Here is a 25,175-nt window from a genome sequence, read left to right on the forward strand (position 1 = left end):
TGATGCTTCTTTGACTATGTATTGGTGTTGTTGTGTTACATGTCCATTGTGACAGTGGGTAAATCCATTGCCTGTCCCGGGGTTGTCTGCTTGTGTAAGGGGTGTGTGTGACAGGGCCTGCTGGTGGGTGTAGTGTGATTTGGCAGTGGGGCTCCCAGGTGATGTAGCTGTCCCCCCATGGAGCATGCTGCCATGACAGTGAGTGTGAGTTCCTGTCCTAGATATCTGACCTTGTTGTCTTGGTGTTTGTGTTTGCACTGGTCACAGGAGGGCCTTGTGCTGCCTACACCCGGGCCGAGTGTGAGCTATCTTGTCAGTACTTTCCCAATCCCTGTGCATTGCGCATGGTGCATGGGTATGTACCTGGGCCATATGGGATGAGGGCAATTGTGTCTGATTTGGAGTTCAACAATGTGTTTTGTGCCACCCACCCTCCCAGCATACCGGACATCCATTCTTGGGTTGCTGCTTCATGTAGCATGGGACATAGCATGGCCTTGCTGTCTCAATGGAGCATACACATGTTAGTGGCATTAGCGTTATTTTTTACTGTGGTTCTGGCCGGTGAGGGCTTGGGGGTAGTTGCGTGCATTTGGTGTAGTTGGGGTGTGGATGCCATTACCCCCATGTTACCTAAGTTGTTTGTGTACTCACCAGGCTCTGGAACTCCTTACAGTTCATTTACTCCCACCGGCGGAAGCAGGGCCATCACCTTCTCCTCCCAGGGATGGAAATTTACTGGTCTGCGGGGCACACCACCTCCAGTGATGTTGCTCTGGGCATAGTCATCATTCATTTTGCGCTTGACCGCCCTCCGCAGATCGTACCACCTGGCTTGGCATTCATTCCTGGTCCTTCTGATGGGTGCAACAGCATTCACCCTATCGACGATCCTCTGCCACAGGCGTGATTTTTCAGCTATGCTGGTCTGTCTGACCAAACAGCTGTGGTTTGACTCTGATGACTTCATTGACAAGGATCTCCAGCTCCTCCCTTGTGAACTTTGGATTCTTGTCTGTGGGCATGGTGTGGGGGTGAGGGGGTGGATGGTTGTGGGTGTGTGGGTCTGAATGTGACAGTGTGGGTGTAAATGTGAAGAGGGGGTATGTGTGAAGGAGGTTGTGTGAAGGTGTATATTTTAAGGTGGATGGGTGCAGTTGTTGGTGTGTGCTCTCTAGCTGCAGTGAGTCTGTTGCAAAGGCTCATGGTTTGTGTGTGTGGGCCCTTTTTATTGGTCCATTTGTGGGTGGGCCTCAGTTTGAATTTTTGGTGGGTGTGTTATAAGGGGTGGTTGTGAGCTTGCCCCTCTGTTTGCCAGTTTGGATGTGTCCAGGTCAGTCATTTCAATTTTTAGTGCACTGTAGACTTGTTTTGCAGTGTTGTGCGAGTCGAATAGACCCTCCTTGTGCTGTTTTACAGTGTCCGTGGTTCAGTACGGTACAGGGGTACGAGTCGTACAGGCACACACCCCCATGCATTGTGTATGTACGGTGCGTATACGACATTGCTATGTACGGTGCGTACACTGCCATTGCATATGTACGGTGCGTACACCGCCATTGCTATGTATGGTGCGTACACCGCCATTGCATATGTACGGTGTGTACACCGCCATTGCTATGTACGGTGCGTACACCGCCATTGCTATGTACGGTGCGTACACCGCCATTGCTATGTACGGTACGTACACCGCCATTGCTATGTATGATGTGTACACTGGCATTGCTATGTACGGTGCGTACACCGACATTGCTATGTACGGTGCGTACTACAACATTGGTGCGTACAACAACATTGCGTATGTACGGTGTGTACACCGCCATTGCGTATGTACGGTGCGTAATACAACATTGGTGCGTACAACAACATTGCGTATGTACGGTGCGTACACCGACATTGCATATGTACAAGTCATTCCCCGTGTACGGGCCGTTTTCTGTACGACTCGTAAATCGGAAAGCCGGTCCAGGTCGTACTTGTACGCTCGGACTGTATTTTTACGAATCGTACGGAAAAGTGTCCGGATCCGTCTCGTACAACTTTTCCCGCTACAATTCATATGGATCGGGCCGATCCGTATGTACTTTTTCCCATACGAATCGTACTTCACGGGTCGGACGTGACTTGTACGATTCGTACGGATATGAGTCGTACGGGAAAAAAAAATACAGGATCGGAATCGACCCCAAAGTGTCCGCTCTTTCAATTGCAGAGCTTCTGCTGTTACTCAATAGTTCATCCCTAGGCAAACGTGTGCCTTTTGGTACGTATGAGGTATTGCTGCCCTTGGAGTCAAAGCATTCGTAACATTAATCACGAGTAGTGCGTTCGTGATATCAGTTCTGTTACTGGACTGCTATCAATAAAGTTTCAACAAAGAGGCAGATAGCCCCGGAGTCCACTGTATGATAACGCTATGGTGATTTTTCTTTAGCTGCCGGTCTCAGATCTGGGATTGCTAAGAAATGAAACAACAAGGGCAGGCAGTCTTGGGTGTCAGCGTATGCTCTCGCTCACACGAGGAATTCGGTTGAGTGTATTGCAGGCCGCCAAGTAACCTCAGAAGGCAGAAGGCTTGTAGGCAGCTGTGGCAACCTTGCGAGTCAGCGCGACCTCACGCTGACATGGAATTCCGGTATCGCAGCAAAGGGGCAGCTGATCCAAAGGAGGCGGAGACAGGCAGACAGCCTCGCTTGGAAGTGCAGGTCAACGCGGAAATGCGCGGCGTCTCAGCTGCTTCTGAAGATATGCTGGTAAAATTCAAAGCACATTTACCAATGCGTACCGATCAATATTATCTTCAAGCAAAGCTGAAAAGTCTTAGTAACCTTGAGGGGTTTCCGCAGATGACGTGCTGGTCCAGCAAAGCGTTCAGGTTTTCAACAGGGAGTTCAAGAGAATATCCAGGTCAGGGGGCATTGTCCACACGGAAGGAGTAAGCCAAGCATTGTGATTAGTGGGCAGACCTCTTTTACCCATAGCAGTCACGTAACAAGACGTTACAGGTGAGATATGAGTTAGTACACAAGCAATGACACTGGTTCTCATAGAGGATGCAATATGGGAGTTGTAGTGATGTTGTCTTTTTCCAAGACAGGGCACAGGATGCTTGACATGTAACACACCAACACAAATACGCCTGCAATTCGGGATTCATTAACAAGATCTGGCAAGATATGATGCTAATGGCAAGTACTGCCATACATTGAAATCTGCTCACAGTGGAACCTTAGATGAATTTTATGGTTTTGCTATAAGTAAAACCCTCTAAGTCCAGATAAGTCATACCTAGATGAAGCAATAAATCGACTTTATCTGCATTGAATCCATCTGGGATCACTCCCTTGTTTTGGATGCCTTCAAGAAAATGGTCAATTTTTTGGAAGAAAATACATTGTTTCCTGAAGATAAAGTCAATTTGTTGCGGAACCTAGAACTAATTGCAATACAATTTCTGTGAGTGGATTGTTATTAACATTTTTCCGTAGAAAACAATGGTGAAAAGTCTACCACTCTATCATGACGCGTTAATCCAATATGGCGGATTTTTCAAAATGGCTGCCCATTATTTGAGATATAGGGTATACCTGTTTATATGCCCATGTGTGGTATCATTTTATATGTTTTTAGGGACAGGAAAGTCAAAAATAACATCAACAATTGTTTCTGATGACCATAATATCAAATAATCGCGGAATATGTCAGATAGACAAAGTTTGTATAATTTTTTCGTTGACTTATATGACAAAGTGTGAAGGAACGTAAATATTACAATTAACTTTTGAAATAAAAAGTTTGCTATTGTTTGTGTTTTGTTTTGTAACTTTGTTGTTATTGTTTGTTTTTTTGTTAATCAAAAATGTTTCATTTATGTGTTACAGGTTCTTGCGAGTTGCTGTGAGACACAGTGAAAATGGACGTAGAAAAGTGTTTCATTTGTGATGTGGTGTTTCAAGAAGATGACGATGTATCTGTACTCACTGAAAGAGGAGTGACTGGAATTCAAAAAACATGCAAGGAGAGAAAAATATCTAAGTTTCACGTTTGTGTTGGGCACAAAGTTCACAAGAAATGTAGAGCGCGTTTTGTTAACTTGAAAACTCCATTCCAGGAGAAAGAATCAGATCCCACAATTTCTCGTGTTCTACGGTCGTGTGAAACCCCGTTTGATTTTAGAAAAAATAGTTTTTTCTGTGGTACTGAGTTAAGTTTATACTTCAGGGAGAGGAAAAAAAAATTGTGGTTTAATGCACGAACAGTTGAATTAAAATCATCAGTTTTACAAAAATGCAACGAACGCAATGATGAATGGGCAGACAAAGTTAAGAGACGTATCCATAATGTGTATGATTTACATGCTGTAGATGCATGCTACCACAAACAGTGTTACGTCAATTTTTATACTTGGAAATTCATTCCCGGGCAGTTCACTGATAACCCTCCAATATCTTCAGGCCGACCAGAGGACTCAGTTCGCCAGGAAACTTTTGTTCAAGTAGTTAAATACATGGAGGCAAATGATGAAGAACAAACTACTGTTAAAGAACTTGTTATTCAAATGCGAGAATTACTGCCAGAAGATAGCGAACCATACAGTTTGAAGTATGTGAAACAAAAACTCAAAGATGAAATCTTCATAGGAACAGTTGCAGCGACTGCTGATGTCGTTACTTTTAAAAGTACAGCTGCTCATGTATTGTAATAGTACCACAGTCATAGCCATGAAGATGTTGAAGAGGATCGAAACAATCTCCTTATGGCAGCTGCTGAAATAATAAGAAATTATATTAAAGACATCCCTGTAGAACCAGAAACATATCCACCCATTGAAAACATGAGTAGAGTTGACTATAATGTGAGCTATATTCCTGATTCGTTAAGGCTCTTATTATCAGTTTTTTTTACTGATAAAACCAACAGACAGAGAGAAAAGTAGCTTCTATAGGACAGGCAATTATGCAAGCTGTGCGCCCACGAGTCTTAGTTGCACCATTGCAGTTAGGGCTGGCAGGTCAATGACATGACAACCCAAGCTCGAGATATGTAGTTGAAGCAGTAAATCATATGAGATTCTTCGTTTTGAACGTTCAGCTGCAGCAGAGAGAGGAAATACTATACCTGTCCTTGTGGAATCTTCTGAAAGTCCTCCGAAATTCGTTCAATATGCAGCTGATAATATTGATCACAATATTATTACAGTAGATGGCCATGGTACTTTTCATGGGATGGGCATTATCGACACTGTGTCTCCAACTGGAAAATTTTCAACGGTCATTAAGAAATGTCAAGTTTCATTTGAAGAACTGAGGAGGTTGGGGCAAATCCCAATAAAAACATAGCATTCAAAGGCTAGTGGGATGCATTTCTTAAAGTATAATACCATTAAGGAAATCGCGTACAGTGACCCATCTGCAAACCTGGATATTTTATTGAACATCTCACATCTACTCAGCAACAGTGTTTCAGGATGGCAAGGAGTATGCCAACTACTACATAAAGGTAACCATCCTGGTGTATCATCTGACATCTTTCTACCAATGATTAACATGGATCCAACGAATGAGACGTGTATTCTCTCTACACTGTTTTTTGTTTCTGACCATGCCAAGAAATACAGCCAGACCCCTATTATAACATTCGACCAGCCTCTTTTCCACAAAGCACTTAGCATCATAGCCAATGATGCCACCTCCAAACTATTTGGATTAGGAAAACGTGACTCCATAAAGTTGTTAAGTAAATCAGGCAGCTTCAAAGAAAGTGCTGCCGTATTCCAAACTTCACGAAAATCAACAGAAGAAATTGAAAATGCTGGTCTTAATGCTATTATAGAGTTGTATGGAGGAATAACAGGAAACAGCACACTACATGACATGAGACTTCAAACTTTCACTTCAAAGGCAACAAAATCAACAATACATGTGAAACCGGAAGTCTTGCCTCCTACAGAGGATGCCTGCAAATTTCATTCACTCAGAGTATATCATCAGGTGCAGCAGTGGATGGGTATTCATATGGATCCATTACAGTGGGGATTGGAAGTGAAAGATGGAAGATTGGCTCCCATTAGAATGAGTCAAGCACCAGCATCAGATCATTTATTAAAATTTGTGAAATGTGGCTGTAGCAAGAGTCAATGTGCGACTCTGCAATGTATATGCAAAATACAGGGAATAGTGTGCACATATGCGTGCGCGGATTGTCGAGGAATAAGCTGTTGCAATTCTATGGAAGTGGACATGGACGATGATTGAAATCATACTATTCTTATACTGAGGAGTGCTGTTTGAATTTATCTCTTTAACAATTTTCATTTGTCAGTGTCATATTGAGAAGTGATATATTATCTAGTTGAAATTTGTTTATCCTTTTCAAATGATGTTAAAAAAATGTAAATAAAAAATAATGTCAAAACTATGTTTGGCATATTAACATATAATTATCGTTGTTTATTGTATTAATCCCAATTTGATGTTATAGTCATCAGAAACAATTTTTGATGTTATTTTTGACTTTCTCGTCCCTAAAAATATATAAAATGATACCACACATGGGCATATAAACAGTTATACCCTATAGCTCAAATAATGGGCAGCCATTTTGAAAATTCCACCATATTGGATTAACGCGTCATGATAGAGTGGTAGACTTTTCACCATCGTTTTCTACGGAAAAATTTCAATAACAATCCACTCACAGAAATTGTATTGCAATTAGTTCTAGGTTAGCCCATTTTTGGAACTAATTTGACTAGACTAGTGTGCATGGATGATTATGGGCAACTATACGATATTAAAACTGCAACACTATTTCGAAGAAGCCTATTCACCTGCATTTCTCTGGCATGTATGACACAAAGAAGGCTGCTGTGGAACCCCTTTCAGGAGCGCAGTCTCAGCATATGCAGGCAAACAGTAATTGCCTTTTTTAGACCAGAGGATACTATTCTCAGCTGCAGGCTTTTTTAAATTCATAGCACTTGCCCAAAAAATAGTAAAAGCATATGAAACTTTATCGCAGTGCACATCACGATAACGAATCCTTCATCTGTGATAATAAAAGGATAGAACGCATTTGTATCAAGTGCATTTGTTTTAAAGAAATGGCATTTCACTTTTAGCAACTGGCCTGTGAAGCTTTAGTTATTAATTGGGAAAAGGGCAAAAATTACGCTTGAAACGGCCGTATACTAAAATCGTTGTGCAACACCATCTAAACTTTGACTATCCACCAGATTGGTCAAAAAGTCACAAGTGTAATATGTATTATAGTACGGATCTGTATTATACTGGGCTTAAACTGAGAGATCAAAAGTGATCAACAGACTAAGCGCTCGTGTGCTAAACAGCACCTTAAGTGATATATGAATTTTAATATGTGGGGTTTGGTCTTGACATCAAACCTTGGCAATTTGTTGCGCACAAGACTAAATGGGATGCTTATACATCTGTCATACTAGACTCATTGTATACAGTTTAAGAACTCCAAAGGCATGTGTGCTGTCTTACCAGATCTAAATCTATTCTGAGCCGATTATCGAAACGGCATTATTGAATCCCTTTCTATGTCGTTTTATTGCACTGTGGAGTCTATATTGGACACATTTTTATCCATGTTTATTTTATGAGGGCTCACTTTTAGCTATTTTCGAAATCAGCAATACGTGCTTAAATGCACAAAGATGTTATAGTACCTTTGAACTGTCATGAATATTTAACACAACCCTTGGTTAATTTTAGCATCGCTTTTTAAGCAGTATGGAGCATTTTTTTCTCATTGTTATGTTTAATTAACTAAACAATTAACAAGTTGGTTGGTTGGTTGAGCTTTTTCAAAACTGAAATCAGAGTTTCTTGAGCCCCCATTCAACATCAACCTGATGCCTTCAGTCCCTTCGTTGTAGAGACAGATGTTTCGGACCATGCTATGAAAGCACTCTTAATTCAATCAGATCAAGATGAAGAACATCCCATTGTCTTCTTATAAAAGAAATGTTCTTATGCTGAAACTAATTATTCTGTTTTGGAGAAAGAACTCTTAGCTAGCAAGACAGACTTTATAGAGTACAGGCACCGAGTCGTAGTTCACACTGATCAAAGAAATCTCCAAGTACTTCTGCAAAATAAGTGTCTAAATAGTAGACCAGCTTATGGGGCAAATATTTTCAAACAGTTCCCTTTTGTTCACACTTATGCTGCTCGATCACAAAATCTAGTTTCCAACTCCTTGTCTAGATGTCACCCAGAATCACATAACCTCAAAACAATGGAAATGATTATTGCTCTTATTGCCTTTGTCACTACAGTGACTTCACTTTTCTTGAAGCCGTTTGTTCGGAGGCAAGTCACATTGATCTACAGAAATTGAGGTTACTACATCTTGTTTTCATATAAAAATACAGCAATAGATTGATTTTTGTTCAAGGGAATATTTTTACCCTACTCGATAATCCCAAAAATATATGTTGCAACTGTGTCATGATGCACTCATTTCTAGACAAAGGTCGAGTAACTAAAGATCTAGTTAAACAAAATGTTGGTGGACGTCCCTTCATCACGATGTTTAAAATTTTGTTAAGATCTGTGAGATCTGTATCCATAAACAAATCTGGAACACAAAGCAGGATTGTTATTATTATCCCCTGAACTACCTTCCAAACCTTGGGAAACAATCTCTACAAATGTTACTGTTGATTTACCCCGTCCAGTAACTCCACCACTATCGTGGTTACCATAGACTCCATTACTAAAATTGCCCATTTCACTGCTCTCCCTATATTACCAACTTTGTCTGAAATGGCTGAAATTTTTTATTCTGACCTTTTTCAACTCCATAGGATACCCTTGAAAATCATTTCAGATCGAGAGCCTCAATAGTCAATATTTCTCCAAGTTTTGGAAATCTCCGTGTAATAAATTCAGCTTCCAAAGAGCTTTAACTTGTAGCTTCCATCCTCAGTCCAATGGTCAAATGGAGAGACTGAACAAGACTTTTAAAACGTTTTTACCCATTGAATTTTATAAAGTATTTTCATTAGAACTTCTTTGGGAGTTATGTGAGCTTTTTCTCGGGTTAAGAAAGGAAAGCTTCCACCAAATTCTTGGGCTACAGCGAATAGGATAGTATTTTTAAAGAAAGGGAAGAATCCTGATAATCTTGGCTCAGACAGGCACTGATAAACAGCAATATTGAACTTTATTCTAAAGGTCTGGCTAATAGATTGGGCAGTATTATTCACAGATTAGTATCAGTAAAGGAGCAGAAAGTTATTCCTGGAAGGGGGACTTCTGATCATGTGTAACATGCAATGACCCTTTTGGATGTCATTAATATAGCAGAAGAGTCAATGGGGGTAGCCCTGTTGGATGCCAGAAAGGCATTCAAAAGGGTTGCTTGCGATTATCTCTGAAAGACCATGGACTCTTTTGGGTTTGGTGGATCTTTTATTCAAGCAATATAGGCGATGTACCACAAATTAATAGCATGTCTTCAGATCATGGGTAATGAATCAGGACCAATTTTGATTGATGGAGGAACTAGTCAAGGATGTCCCTGTTCCCTTTTATTATTTGCCCTCTATGTAGACCCCTTTCGTTGTAGCTTTGAAGCTACTTTTGATTTTATGCAGATTAGGATGCAGGGCCGGGATTTGAAAACACTAGCCTATGTGAATGATATCGCAATACTTACGACAGACCCCGATAAAGGCCTTCAGGCAATTGAAGAGGCCGCAAAAGAATTTGGAGCACTCTCGGGGTGTCTGCTAAATAGGAATAAAATGCAACTACTAGTGAATGGCCATGTGGTAACCATGGACCATCGGGTGGTAGAACAGGCGGTATATCTTGGGGTCATTATTACCACTAAGGTGAAACAAATCGTGGATTTCTCTGGTCATTGATAAAGCAACAAAGATATCCTAAGATGGGACAATCTGCATTTATCAGTTATGGGGCGATGCAATTTAGTTAAAATGTTGTTTCTCCCTAAAGTGCTGTATATCTTTTGAGCTATCCCTTTTGAATTTGAGAGTTTCTGGTTTAAAGCAGTGGACACAATGGTCTCTAGGTTTATATAGTACTATGGGAAAATCAGGAGGGCAAAAAAGTTCCTAACCTTATCTAGGGAAAGAGGAGGTTGGGCTCTACCTAATTTTAAGCTATGCTACTTAGCGGCTGCTTTGCAGTATATGTTTCCACTTTTTGATAATAAAGTAGTGGAGGGTGGGGCCAAGGATTTTGTTCCATCTATATTTGAGCTGCTGATTGGTAGGCCGGCAAAGAGATGTTTGTTGAATATTTTTGAGCCTCATTACTATATATTTTTTTGTAATGAAATGTGATTAAAGACTCTGATGGCTGCTTTTAAACATTGGCCCAGATTGCTAAGTGAATTGGGAATAGGGAGATATAGTTGGTATACACCTATTCACCGGAATAGTCAACCACCCAAAGTTTTTCAATATAGGTGTTCATTAAATTGGGAGAGACTGGGTACATTTATGTTCTTAGTTTGTTAATAATTTTATTGAGTCGTATAAAAGAGCCTCTGTAGCATCAAAGGATCTCAGATTTATAACATTTCTCTGAATATATTTGAAGTTTATAAATAGATTAAATCAAATATATTAATTATGACTTTCTACAGAAAAAAATATCATTCATACACAAAGACTATTGTTCATCATGAGATGGGAGTAAATATAGCTGCACAAAGAATACATGGGAAATCAGATACTATCTTCTTGAAACCACAACAAATACAGGTGACACAATCTTTCCTCTCCTTCAACATGCAGAAATCTGTTCAACTTAATAGACTCATGAGGTAAAATTACAGAACTAATCCAACAGTATCATTGAGAAAGCAACACTAGAATAATCCCTATATTATTTTTTAATGGGAGTTTCATAGGCAGCAGCATATGCAAGTGTTAAGTTGAATCAATATTCATTAAAACATATTAAAGGGCAGGACAGAATGTATTCTGCAGAGTACCATGCCATCCTATGTTAAACATGAAGCACTGCACAGCAAGGGACTGATTTAGAGTTTGTGAGCTAGGTTCCTTCTTCCCAAATGTGACGAATACCCAGAGAGTCTTATTACAAGTGCAATACTATATAAATTGTTTGCAGTAAAGCAGGCAGCATATCCTTGCGAATGTGATGGAGTAAGCTAGGTTTTTGGAATAAATTAATGATCAGTGCTTAGGAGAGTGCGTAAAAGGCGTCCCTTCCAAATACTGATACTTTAGCTTATGTATTAATGTTCTGGGACCGAAATCTGGTTACAGGACATTAATATTTTACCACCAAATAAAAATTGGTTGCAAATATTTGCAAACGGGAAGGGTTCCCCAAGGTACCTCTTCCTCTTTGTGAATGTTGACAAAAATATTTTAGAAAGCAGGTAGTGTCCACTGCCTGCTCCTAATTTTTTTCAAATAAAAGTATTAATTTTCAGTTTTTTAAATGCAGCCTGTTTTCCTATTGGGAAAATGGGCTGCATTTAAAAAAATATATTGCTTTATTTCAAAGCAAAACCAAAGGGGATGATGGACGGAGTGTTCAGCATTGCAAGCACTCACCCCCAGTCAAATGATCTGGGTTTAATCCATCATCATTCTTTAGCTCACTCCGCCACCCCAGTTCAGACATGGCCATATGCAAGTGAGTCTGACCCTGTGCCTCATGGGAACAGTCCAGCCCGAACTGCCAAGTCATGTCTTCCCTGGACCAGAAACAAGCATTCTTGGTCCGGTTTCGGGTTCATAAGCCTCATCAGCCAGGCTATCTTGAATCCAGTGACAAAGTGAGCAAAGGACCCACGTCTGGGCATACCCTGTCAACTTAGGGCGAACAAAGGGGATGAGGGACGGAGTGTGAACATTGCAAGCACTCACCCCCAGTCAACTGATCTGGGTTTAATCCATCATCATTCTTTAGCTCACTAAAGCTCAGCTAGACTGGCTGAAAAGGGCTGTTAGCCTGAAACCGGTCCCAGGATGCTTGTTTCCGGTCCAGGGAAGACATGGCTTGGCGGTTCGGGCTGGACTGTTGCCATGAGGCACAGGGTCAAGACTGATTTGCATATAGCTGTGTCTGAACTAGGGTGGCAAAGTGAGCTAAATAATGATGATGTATTCAACCCAGATCTGTGACTGGGGGTGAGTGTTTGAAAAGTTTCAGCACTCCGTCCATCATCTCCTTGTGTTTGCCTTATTTCAAAGCAATCACTGACATAGTGGTGTGCTGACCCCAGTAGGCCACTATGTCTAACCTATCGTACAGGGCCTCAATTTACGAACTACCTCATGCATATTAATTACGTAGGTCGAATTGCAACCCATTATGACTCAGTATTTTGTGAACCAACCTATTTCAAAGTTTACTGACCAATCTAAATAAATTATTTAATTGTCATACAACAATTATCACAGTTTTCTATTCATTTTGATAATTACACATACAGATTCAAAGATTTTTGGGCTGATTACGATACGGCCCGGAAGGGCTCCGACCACTGGTTGGAGCCTTTCCGGGCCACATTGTAATCTGCCTCTCTGTTTCCTTTATGGCCGCCGCATTACAATGCTGGCCGGTCATTTCGGCTGTCTTCTGTTGGGCTCATGGAGCCCATCCGCCAGTTGGAACCGGCCTGCAATCTCAAAGGGCGGGCCTTTCCGATGTTGGGGTTGCGATGGATGCCTGTCGGACATCGAAACCATGTCGGAAAGCGTGTTTGGGGCTCCAGCAGGACCCCCTTGTGTGTGCTGCCTCCGGTTGGGGGCCGAGTGCACCCCTGTTGATCCCTGCACCCCGTGGCAGGCACCTTCAGGTGCCTGCCACGGGGTGCAGGGATGAACAGAACCTGCCATTTCCCTATGGAAGAATGTATTACGGCTGATTGCAGGCCGTAATGCATGCTCCGATAGGGAAATGTAGGAAGATGACTGAACTGTGATCCATCGCATCCTTAACAGGCAGTCAGGACCGCCGACCAGAGATCAGTTGGTCCCAGGACCGAGACGGTGTTGGGTGGACTTTGTAATTTGGCAATTTATGTAGATAAAACATGGATAGAAAAGCTCTAGCTTATTGAAATTAACAAAATCAAATACATTAAAAAAATCACAGGTCAACATCACTCTAAGGGGGTCATTACGATGGAGTTCAAGCATCCGACCATCATCTTTGCGTGATTGGGACCGGACGACAAGTAGTCTGTGGACCAACCTACCATATTAGGATGCGACCACCATCTAGGCGGTCGGAAACATCCCTTTTTTCAATTACGCCTTGTGCTGCGGACAAGAAAAAGGCTGCAGCACAAACTGCAAATGAAAAAGGGATATTTTTAAACACCCATGCACCGTGTGCCAGGCACCATGTTGTGCCCGGCACATGATGCATGGAGGTTTGAGGGGAGCACCACATGTGCCTCCCTGGCCACATTCCAGTAGCTCAAAAGGCACCGGGCCTGGCTTGGGGCCCCTAAGTTCTCCTTCCGGCTGTCTGTTCATGACGTTGGGACCACTATGAGCAGGAAAGGGATATTGTAACCTCCCTATGGTTGTACCTGCGCAGGCATCATCCCATTGTAGGGATTAGGAACCTGACTGTCATCCCAACAGGCTCCTTGAGCCTGTCAGAGGCGGTGGTCTGTCACTCCGATCGCTCTGGTCCGACCGACCACACCATAATGCGGTGGTCGGACCGCTATCCTAAATTTCGGTGGGACCGCCAACAACGGCCTATTGGTGGCAGTTCCACTGACATCCTAATGAGGCCCTAAGTTTAGAGGAAGAGCCACTAAAGTTTCAATAATTCTTTTTGTCAAATGGCCCCGGCTGCGAAAATAAATTTGTAGACACAAACCACTACCGTTTGGGTTGTTTCGCTCTTTCAGATCTTGAGGGCATTAATTCGATCTGTAATTAATAAATTCCTACATACAGGGGTGATCAACCACCTTCTGGGCAAGATGTATTCAGAACGGATGTATGACGTTACAACGCACACTTTTACAACGCATGCACTTACAACGCATTTTTTACAACGCATAATCCATTACAACGCACTACACTTACAACGCATGACACTACAACGCATTTTTAAAAAATACCTTTACAACGCATACCATTACAACGCATAATATTACATTGCATTTAAGGTAAGTATTAGATAGTATAGGGGTAAAAATTACTATTCTAACTCCAGGGGGTGCAACAGTAGGGTAAGTGTTGGATAGTATAGGGGTAAAAATTACTATTCTAACTCCAGGGGGTGCAACAGTAGGGTAAGTGTTGGATAGTATAGGGGTAAAAATTACTATTCTAACTCCAGGGGGTGCAACAGTAGGGTAAGTGTTGGATAGTATAGGGGTAAAAATTACTATTCTAACTCCAGGGGGTGCAACAGTAGGGTAAGTGTTGGATAGTATAGGGTTAAAAATTACTATTCTAACTCCAGGGGGTGCAACAGTAGGGTAAGTGTTGGAAAGTGTAGTGTAATATTATGCGTTGTAATGGTAGGCGTTGTAATGGAATGCGTTGTAATGGTAGTTTTTAAAAATGCGTTGTAGTGTCATGCGTTGTAAGTGTAGTGCGTTGTGATGGATTATGCGTTGTAAAAAATGCGTTGTAAGTGTAGTGCGTTGTAACAGTTGCGTTGTAAAGGTTGTTCCCCATTCAGAACAGAAAAAAACAACATTTATGTATAGATTGATTCACAAAATACCAAACCATTCGGTGGAAGTCAGTGTGCAAATAGCTCCCACTTCCACTGAATGCATTTTAGTAGATTTCTGTTAAGAAATTGCAAATCATTATTTGATGCAATTTACATTTTGTTAATTGGAATCTTAGTACTTCAGGCCCCACATCACACAGAGTTCGAGCTGGAATTGCTATTTATTCCTAAAAAGTAAGGCTTGAGTTTAAATATGTCTGATTTAAGGAGTAATTGTTTACCTATAGAGTAAATATACACTATATCATCTTCTTTATCAGCTGGGTAAATAAAACAAATGCTACCTCTCGCAGTCATCCTATTTCTACATAGCTTGTGTATTGCTGAGCAGGCTCTGGAGACGCGCGAGATGGGCAGTGAGTGGAGAGGTTCTGCGTCACTGAGTTTTAATGTTCTTCTGATACAGATTAAGCTGGCCTAGAAGCGGGATCATTCTGCTGAGTTACACTGTGCCATCAATAATGCAATAAGGAATAATGCTAACTCCAAGTGAAGATTAGCTGGGTCTGTTCTATCTCTGAGCATGAGGGCAGCCAGATGTTCTGTGCAGCTGCGCATGCAGGGCCTAAATCATTTTAAATTAAGGACCTTATTCTCCAAAGTCAGCCAGCAGTGTAAGCTGCAAAATCACATATGCCGCACAGTTTCATTGCACATCACAATGCATTTGTGTGCCAGTGTCTCCTCCGTGGTGATGTCTCACACTGTGCAGTTCAATCCATAACACATTATGCGTGGCACAGACTGCGGTGCTTCTGCAAACAGAAAGAGGCTGTTCCAGCATGCCCGGTGTTCAAGGCAGAAAATGATACTTCAAGCTAAGACAATAGGATCTCGGTATGGCTGGCAAAGCACAAACACCCACACACACACACACACACACACACACTCCCTCAGATCTTGTTATTTCCCTTGGAGGAGCAAAAACACAGCACTCTTTGTCCATGGAGCAGTCTTAGGTAGGGTAAATATCTGCTTTACTACACTATACTTATTCTTTATGGGAATATTTGCAGATGATCACACACATTGCTTGTAAATAGTACCAGGCAATAAAACAAATCAGTAAGTTATGCAGAAAAGGAGGTCAAACTAAGCTTACACGATAATGATGACTATTATTATTAATGCATTTTTATATAGCGGGAACATGGCCCGAATGTGTTAGAGTGCTTTGCAATGTCAATTTAGAGGCTAAAGGAAGCAATGAGCAAGTAGCAGAGAAATAGAAACCTAGAACAAGTTACATTAATATATACACTAAACTGATAAAAATAATGTTACCTATCTACAACCTTATTATGTGGGATAGAACATAGGTCGTCTTTATGCAAACTGATAAGGACAGAGCCAGGGTGGGCGAGATTAAAATGGAAAGAGGTGTCATTTGAGGACGACTGGGCAAGAGAAGGAGACTGAGATGAATTTTGTTGAGGGAGGTGGTGTCTGGGGGCAGATTTACTAGTTTCTCATGCAGCGCAGAGCAACAGCCGCAAATGCTGTGCTGCGTGAGGGGAGAGCAGGAAAGTTCCATATTTAGAGAAATATGCCACCCCCCTCCTCTCTACCTAGTGCCGGTGCAAAAATATGCTGCAGTGCACCACCGACGCACATATTTGTACTATAGTGCAAGTATGTCTTTGTGAGTATAGCATAGCAGCTTTTGTTCTGCAAGGGAACCCTTCCAGTACAAAATACCATGCTTAGATGAACTTGAAACCTTTTCCCACTTTGTTTGGGTACTGTACAGTGCAGCACTCATATAAAGTTGAAAAGTATGAGAAATAAAGTATTTCTCGTTCATGGTGCCTGTTTGAAATGGGCACTATTTTCTCATGCTAAATACGGTCTACTATTTTTAAGTAAATAGGGTTTAGTTAGCATCAGAAACCCTGCGTGGTTGCATGGGTACGCCCATGCACCACCCATGGTACTTGCCCTTGGCGCAAATGCATGCAAGCAGTGCTATGAGCTCCTTTGTGCTACTTCTGAGTGTTTTCCAGCACTAATCAAGTTTAGCGCTTGAAAATAAATTAGAAAAAAAATGTCTTGTCATTTTGTATCACTTTTGTGATGCAAACACACCATTAAAGCTAAGTAAATAGATCCCCAGATGTCATAGATGCCAATACAAAGGGTACCTTAAAGGAGAATCAGTTTCATCTCCTTCTTGAAGGTGCTGACTACAGAATAGGTGGGAGAGAGTTCCATAATCTCCTCACGTTGCCAGCAAAGGCTTGTGCCAATGTAGGCTGGCAGAATTTAGTGGCAGTGTTCCAGGACGACATGGTGACCTGGGCCTACCTGCTCTTTCATCTAGAGGCAAGCTATTGGGGGAGGCAGTGTGTAGGTTCTTCTATAAGAATAATAATGATACAGTAGCTTATAAAGTGCATAGATACTCCCAGAGGAGTGTCCCAGTGCTAAGGTCAAATACACCAAAAGTACTGCTCCACGCTCAAGAAACTAGTTAGCAAACAACCAGGCTTTTAGATTTTACTGAAACAAACGTTCTGTCTCAGAGTGCCTTAACTACAGAGGGAGAGAGTTCCAAAGCCTGAGTGCTACATAGCCAAAGGAACTCCCACCCATGCGTGCTTTCTTTACCCTCGGGACCGGGCTAACAAGACCCCAGATGACCTAAAATGCCTCAACGGATAATACGGAGTGATAAGGGGATGCAAATAGGCCACGCTGCTCCTCCTGAAAATCCTGTAGTAGTAGCAAAGGGCCTTAAAAGGAACAAGCTTCTTCACTGGGAGCCAGTGAAGTTCAAGAAGTGCAGGGCCTTTAGGAGTCCATTTAGGAAGTTTTAATGGCAGTCGAGCTGCAGAATTCTGAAGCTGTTGGAGTCTCAACAGCTGTGATTGAGAGACCCCCAGATACAAAACAGTGCAATAATCCATCCGCAAGATGACCACTGCCTTCTCGGCATCTTATGGTAAATGGCCACTAAAGGTCTTTAAAGACTTGAGAATTCCCAAACACCTGCCTGCCAAAGCTGTAACTTGGTCATTGTATGGGAGATTTTGATCAAACCACATGCCCAAGTTCTTAACCTTAGGTTTTGGTGCTGGAAGTATGCCGAGTACTAGCGGCCACCAAACCGGGGACCAAACAGCTTTCAATTTTGCCTGTGCTTAATTGTAGCGGTACAAAAGGGGGTGGTGATGGACGGAGCATCAGACCCAATCAAACACTCACACCCAGTCAACAGATCTGGACTGTTCCCATGAGGCACAGGGTCAGACTGATTTGCATATGGCCATGTCTGAACTGGGGTGGCAGAGTGGGCTAAAGAATGGTGATGGATCAAACCCAGATCTGTTGACTGGGTGTGAGTGTTTGATTGGTTCTGATGCTCCATCCATCACCACCCCCTTTTGTACTGCTTTATTCGCCATAAGTTGGCAGGGAATGCTCAGACGTGAGTCCCTTGCTCACTTTGCCACTGGATTCAAGCAAGCCTGGCTGAAGACGGCTGAAATGCCAGAAACCGGTCCTAGGAAGCTTGTTTCTGGTTCAGGGAAGGCATGGCTTGGCAGTTCGGGCTGGACTGTTCCCATGAGGCACAGGGTCAGACTGATTTGCATATGGCCATGTCTGAACTGGGGTGGCAGAGTGGGCTAAAGAATGGTGATGGATCAAACCCAGATCTGTTGACTGGGTGTGAGTGTTTGATTGGTTCTGATGCTCCGTCCATCACCACCCCCTTTTGTACTGCTTTGTTCGCCATAAGTTGGCAGGGAATGCTCAGACGTGAGTCCCTTGCTCACTTTGCCACTGGATTCAAGCAAGCCTGGCTGAAGACGGCTGAAATGCCAGAAACCGGTCCTAGGAAGCTTGTTTCTGGTCCAGGGAAGGCATGGCTTGGCAGTTCGGGCTGGACTGTTCCTATGAGGCACAGGGTCAGACTGAGTTGCATATGGCCATGTCTGAACTGGGGTGGCAGAGTGGGCTAAAGAACGGTGATGGTTTAAACCCAGATCAGTTGACTGGGTGTGAGTGTTTGATTGGTTCTGATGCTCTGTCCATCACCACCCCCTTTTGCACTGCTTTGTTTGCCATAAGTTGGCAGGGAATGCTCAGACGTGAGTCCCTTGCTCACTTTGCCACTGGATTCAAGCAAGCTTGGCTGAAGACGGCTGAAATGCCAGAAACCGGTCCTAGGAAGCTTGTTTCTGGTCCAGGGAAGGCACGGCTTGGCAGTTTGGGCTGGACTGTTCCCATGAGGCACAGGGTCAGACTGATTTGCATATGGCCATGTCTGAACTGGGGTGGCAGAGTGGGCTAAAGAATGGTGATGGATCAAACCCAGATCTGTTGACTGGGTGTGAGTGTTTGATTGGTTCTGATGCTCCATCCATCACCACCCCCTTTTGTACTGCTTTATTCGCCATAAGTTGGCAGGGAATGCTCAGACGTGAGTCCCTTGCTCACTTTGCCACTGGATTCAAGCAAGCCTGGCTGAAGACGGCTGAAATGCCAGAAACCGGTCCTAGGAAGCTTGTTTCTGGTCCAGGGAAGGCATGGCTTGGCAGTTCGGGCTGGACTGTTCCCATGAGGCACAGGGTCAGACTGATTTGCATATGGCCATGTCTGAACTGGGGTGGCAGAGTGGGCTAAAGAATGGTGATGGATCAAACCCAGATCTGTTGACTGGGTGTGAGTGTTTGATTGGTTCTGATGCTCCGTCCATCACCACCCCCTTTTGTACTGCTTTGTTCGCCATAAGTTGGCAGGGAATGCTCAGACGTGAGTCCCTTGCTCACTTTGCCACTGGATTCAAGCAAGCCTGGCTGAAGACGGCTGAAATGCCAGAAACCGGTCCTAGGAAGCTTGTTTCTGGTCCAGGGAAGGCATGGCTTGGCTGTTCGGGCTGGGCTGTTCCCATGAGGCACAGGGTCAGACTGATTTGCATATGGCCATGTCTGAACTGGGGTGGCAGAGTGGGCTAAAGAATGGTGATGGATCAAACCCAGATCTGTTGACTGGGTGTGAGTGTTTGATTGGTTCTGATGCTCCATCCATCACCACCGCCTTTTGTACTGCTTTATTCGCCAGAAGTTGGCAGGGAATGCTCAGATGTGAGTCCCTTGCTCACTTTGCCACTGGATTCAAGCAAGCCTGGCTGAAGACGGCTGAAATGCCAGAAACCGGTCCTAGGAAGCTTGTTTCTGGTCCAGGGAAGGCATGGCTTGGCAGTTCAGGCTGGACTGTTCCCATGAGGCACAGGGTCAGACTAATTTGCATATGGCCATGTCTGAACTGGGGTGGCAGAGTGGGCTAAAGAACGGTGATGGATCAAACCCAGATCTGTTGACTGGGTGTGAGTGTTTGATTGGTTCTGATGCTCCGTCCATCACCACCCCCTTTTGTACTGCTTTGTTCGCCATAAGTTGGCAGGGAATGCTCAGACGTGAGTCCCTTGCTCACTTTGCCACTGGATTCAAGCAAGCCTGGCTGAAGACGGCTGAAATGCCAGAAACCGGTCCTAGGAAGATTGTTTCTGGTCCAGGGAAGGCATGGCTTGGCAGTTCGGGCTGGACTGTTCCCATGAGGCACAGGGTCAGACTGATTTGCATATGGCCATGTCTGAACTGGGGTGGCAGAGTGGGCTAAAGAACGGTGATGGTTTAAACCCAGATCAGTTGACTGGGAGTGAGTGTTTGATTGGTTCTGATGCTCTGTCCATCACCACCCCCTTTTGTACTGCTTTGTTTGCCATAAGTTGGCAGGGAATGCTCAGACGTAAGTCCCTTGCTCACTTTTCCACTGGATTCAAGCAAGCCTGGCTGAAGACGGCTGAAATGCCAGAAACTGGTCCTAGGAAGCTTGTTTCTGGTCCAGGGAAGGCACGGCTTGGCAGTTTGGGCTGGACTGTTCCCATGAGGCACAGGGTCAGACTGATTTGCATATGGCCATGTCTGAACTGGGGTGGCAGAGTGGGCTAAAGAATGGTGATGGATCAAACCCAGATCTGTTGACTGGGTGTGAGTGTTTGATTGGTTCTGATGCTCCGTCCATCACCACCCCCTTTTGTACTGCTTTGTTCGCCATAAGTTGGCAGGGAATGCTCAGACGTGAGTCCCGTGCTCACTTTGCCACTGGATTCAAGCAAGCCTGGCTGAAGACGGCTGAAATGCCAGAAACCGGTCCTAGGAAGCTTGTTTCTGGTCCAGGGAAGGCATGGCTTGGCAGTTCAGGCTGGACTGTTCCCATGAGGCACAGGGTCAGACTAATGTGCATATGGCCATGTCTGAACTGGGGTGGCAGAGTGGGCTAAAGAACGGTGATGGATCAAACCCAGATCTGTTGACTGGGTGTGAGTGTTTGATTGGTTCTGATGCTCCGTCCATCACCACCCCCTTTTGTACTGCTTTGTTCGCCATAAGTTGGCAGGGAATGCTCAGACGTGAGTCCCTTGCTCACTTTGCCACTGGATTCAAGCAAGCCTGGCTGAAGACGGCTGAAATGCCAGAAACCGGTCCTAGGAAGCTTGTTTCTGGTCCAGGGAAGGCATGGCTTGGCAGTTCGGGCTGGACTGTTCCTATGAGGCACAGGGTCAGACTGATTTGCATTTGGCCATGTCTGAACTGGGGTGGCAGAGTGGGCTAAAGAACGGTGATGGTTTAAACCCAGATCAGTTGACTGGGTGTGAGTGTTTGATTGGTTCTGATGCTCTGTCCATCACCACCCCCTTTTGTACTGCTTTGTTTGCCATAAGTTGGCAGAGAATGCTCAGACGTAAGTCCCTTGCTCACTTTGCCACTGGATTCAAGCAAGCCTGGCTGAAGACGGCTGAAATGCCAGAAACTGGTCCTAGGAAGCTTGTTTCTGGTCCAGGGAAGGCACGGCTTGGCAGTTTGGGCTGGACTGTTCCCATGAGGCACAGGGTCAGACTGATTTGCATATGGCCATGTCTGAACTGGGGTGGCAGAGTGGGCTAAAGAATGGTGATGGATCAAACCCAGATCTGTTGACTGGGTGTGAGTGTTTGATTGGTTCTGATGCTCCGTCAATCACCACCCCCTTTTGTACTGCTTTGTTCGCCATAAGTTGGCAGGGAATGCTCAGACGTGAGTCCCTTGCTCACTTTGCCACTGGATTCAAGCAAGCCTGGCTGAAGACGGCTGAAATGCCAGAAACCGGTCCTAGGAAGCTTGTTTCTGGTCCAGGGAAGGCATGGCTTGGCTGTTCGGGCTGGACTGTTCCCATGAGGCACAGGGTCAGACTGATTTGCATATGGCCATGTCTGAACTGGGGTGGCAGAGTGGGCTAAAGAATGGTGATGGATCAAACCCAGATCTGTTGACTGGGTGTGAGTGTTTGATTGGTTCTGATGCTCCATCCATCACCACCCCCTTTTGTACTGCTTTATTCGCCATAAGTTGGCAGGGAATGCTCAGACGTGAGTCCCTTGCTCACTTTGCCACTGGATTCAAGCAAGCCTGGTTGAAGACGGCTGAAATGCCAGAAACCGGTCCTAGGAAGCTTGTTTCTGGTTCAGGGAAGGCATGGCTTGGCAGTTCGGGCTGGACTGTTCCCATGAGGCACAGGGTCAGACTGATTTGCATATGGCCATGTCTGAACTGGGGTGGCAGAGTGGGCTAAAGAATGGTGATGGATCAAACCCAGATCTGTTGACTGGGTGTGAGTGTTTGATTGGTTCTGATGCTCCGTCCATCACCACCCCCTTTTGTACTGCTTTGTTCGCCATAAGTTGGCAGGGAATGCTCAGACGTGAGTCCCTTGCTCACTTTGCCACTGGATTCAAGCAAGCCTGGCTGAAGACGGCTGAAATGCCAGAAACCGGTCCTAGGAAGCTTGTTTCTGGTCCAGGGAAGGCATGGCTTGGCAGTTCGGGCTGGACTGTTCCTATGAGGCACAGGGTCAGACTGAGTTGCATATGGCCATGTCTGAACTGGGGTGGCAGAGTGGGCTAAAGAACGGTGATGGTTTAAACCCAGATCAGTTGACTGGGTGTGAGTGTTTGATTGGTTCTGATGCTCTGTCCATCACCACCCCCTTTTGCACTGCTTTGTTTGCCATAAGTTGGCAGGGAATGCTCAGACGTGAGTCCCTTGCTCACTTTGCCACTGGATTCAAGCAAGCTTGGCTGAAGACGGCTGAAATGCCAGAAACCGGTCCTAGGAAGCTTGTTTCTGGTCCAGGGAAGGCACGGCTTGGCAGTTTGGGCTGGACTGTTCCCATGAGGCACAGGGTCAGACTGATTTGCATATGGCCATGTCTGAACTGGGGTGGCAGAGTGGGCTAAAGAATGGTGATGGATCAAACCCAGATCTGTTGACTGGGTGTGAGTGTTTGATTGGTTCTGATGCTCCATCCATCACCACCCCCTTTTGTACTGCTTTATTCGCCATAAGTTGGCAGGGAATGCTCAGACGTGAGTCCCTTGCTCACTTTGCCACTGGATTCAAGCAAGCCTGGCTGAAGACGGCTGAAATGCCAGAAACCGGTCCTAGGAAGCTTGTTTCTGGTCCAGGGAAGGCATGGCTTGGCAGTTCGGGCTGGACTGTTCCCATGAGGCACAGGGTCAGACTGATTTGCATATGGCCATGTCTGAACTGGGGTGGCAGAGTGGGCTAAAGAATGGTGATGGATCAAACCCAGATCTGTTGACTGGGTGTGAGTGTTTGATTGGTTCTGATGCTCCGTCCATCACCACCCCCTTTTGTACTGCTTTGTTCGCCATAAGTTGGCAGGGAATGCTCAGACGTGAGTCCCTTGCTCACTTTGCCACTGGATTCAAGCAAGCCTGGCTGAAGACGGCTGAAATGCCAGAAACCGGTCCTAGGAAGCTTGTTTCTGGTCCAGGGAAGGCATGGCTTGGCTGTTCGGGCTGGGCTGTTCCCATGAGGCACAGGGTCAGACTGATTTGCATATGGCCATGTCTGAACTGGGGTGGCAGAGTGGGCTAAAGAATGGTGATGGATCAAACCCAGATCTGTTGACTGGGTGTGAGTGTTTGATTGGTTCTGATGCTCCATCCATCACCACCGCCTTTTGTACTGCTTTATTCGCCAGAAGTTGGCAGGGAATGCTCAGATGTGAGTCCCTTGCTCACTTTGCCACTGGATTCAAGCAAGCCTGGCTGAAGACGGCTGAAATGCCAGAAACCGGTCCTAGGAAGCTTGTTTCTGGTCCAGGGAAGGCATGGCTTGGCAGTTCAGGCTGGACTGTTCCCATGAGGCACAGGGTCAGACTAATTTGCATATGGCCATGTCTGAACTGGGGTGGCAGAGTGGGCTAAAGAACGGTGATGGATCAAACCCAGATCTGTTGACTGGGTGTGAGTGTTTGATTGGTTCTGATGCTCCGTCCATCACCACCCCCTTTTGTACTGCTTTGTTCGCCATAAGTTGGCAGGGAATGCTCAGACGTGAGTCCCTTGCTCACTTTGCCACTGGATTCAAGCAAGCCTGGCTGAAGACGGCTGAAATGCCAGAAACCGGTCCTAGGAAGATTGTTTCTGGTCCAGGGAAGGCATGGCTTGGCAGTTCGGGCTGGACTGTTCCCATGAGGCACAGGGTCAGACTGATTTGCATATGGCCATGTCTGAACTGGGGTGGCAGAGTGGGCTAAAGAACGGTGATGGTTTAAACCCAGATCAGTTGACTGGGAGTGAGTGTTTGATTGGTTCTGATGCTCTGTCCATCACCACCCCCTTTTGTACTGCTTTGTTTGCCATAAGTTGGCAGGGAATGCTCAGACGTAAGTCCCTTGCTCACTTTTCCACTGGATTCAAGCAAGCCTGGCTGAAGACGGCTGAAATGCCAGAAACTGGTCCTAGGAAGCTTGTTTCTGGTCCAGGGAAGGCACGGCTTGGCAGTTTGGGCTGGACTGTTCCCATGAGGCACAGGGTCAGACTGATTTGCATATGGCCATGTCTGAACTGGGGTGGCAGAGTGGGCTAAAGAATGGTGATGGATCAAACCCAGATCTGTTGACTGGGTGTGAGTGTTTGATTGGTTCTGATGCTCCGTCCATCACCACCCCCTTTTGTACTGCTTTGTTCGCCATAAGTTGGCAGGGAATGCTCAGACGTGAGTCCCGTGCTCACTTTGCCACTGGATTCAAGCAAGCCTGGCTGAAGACGGCTGAAATGCCAGAAACCGGTCCTAGGAAGCTTGTTTCTGGTCCAGGGAAGGCATGGCTTGGCAGTTCAGGCTGGACTGTTCCCATGAGGCACAGGGTCAGACTAATTTGCATATGGCCATGTCTGAACTGGGGTGGCAGAGTGGGCTAAAGAACGGTGATGGATCAAACCCAGATCTGTTGACTGGGTGTGAGTGTTTGATTGGTTCTGATGCTCCGTCCATCACCACCCCCTTTTGTACTGCTTTGTTCGCCATAAGTTGGCAGGGAATGCTCAGACGTGAGTCCCTTGCTCACTTTGCC

This window comes from Triturus cristatus, chromosome 2_1 (assembly GCF_964204655.1).
Source record: "Triturus cristatus chromosome 2_1, aTriCri1.1, whole genome shotgun sequence".
Classification (NCBI taxonomy): Eukaryota; Metazoa; Chordata; class Amphibia; order Caudata; family Salamandridae; genus Triturus; species Triturus cristatus.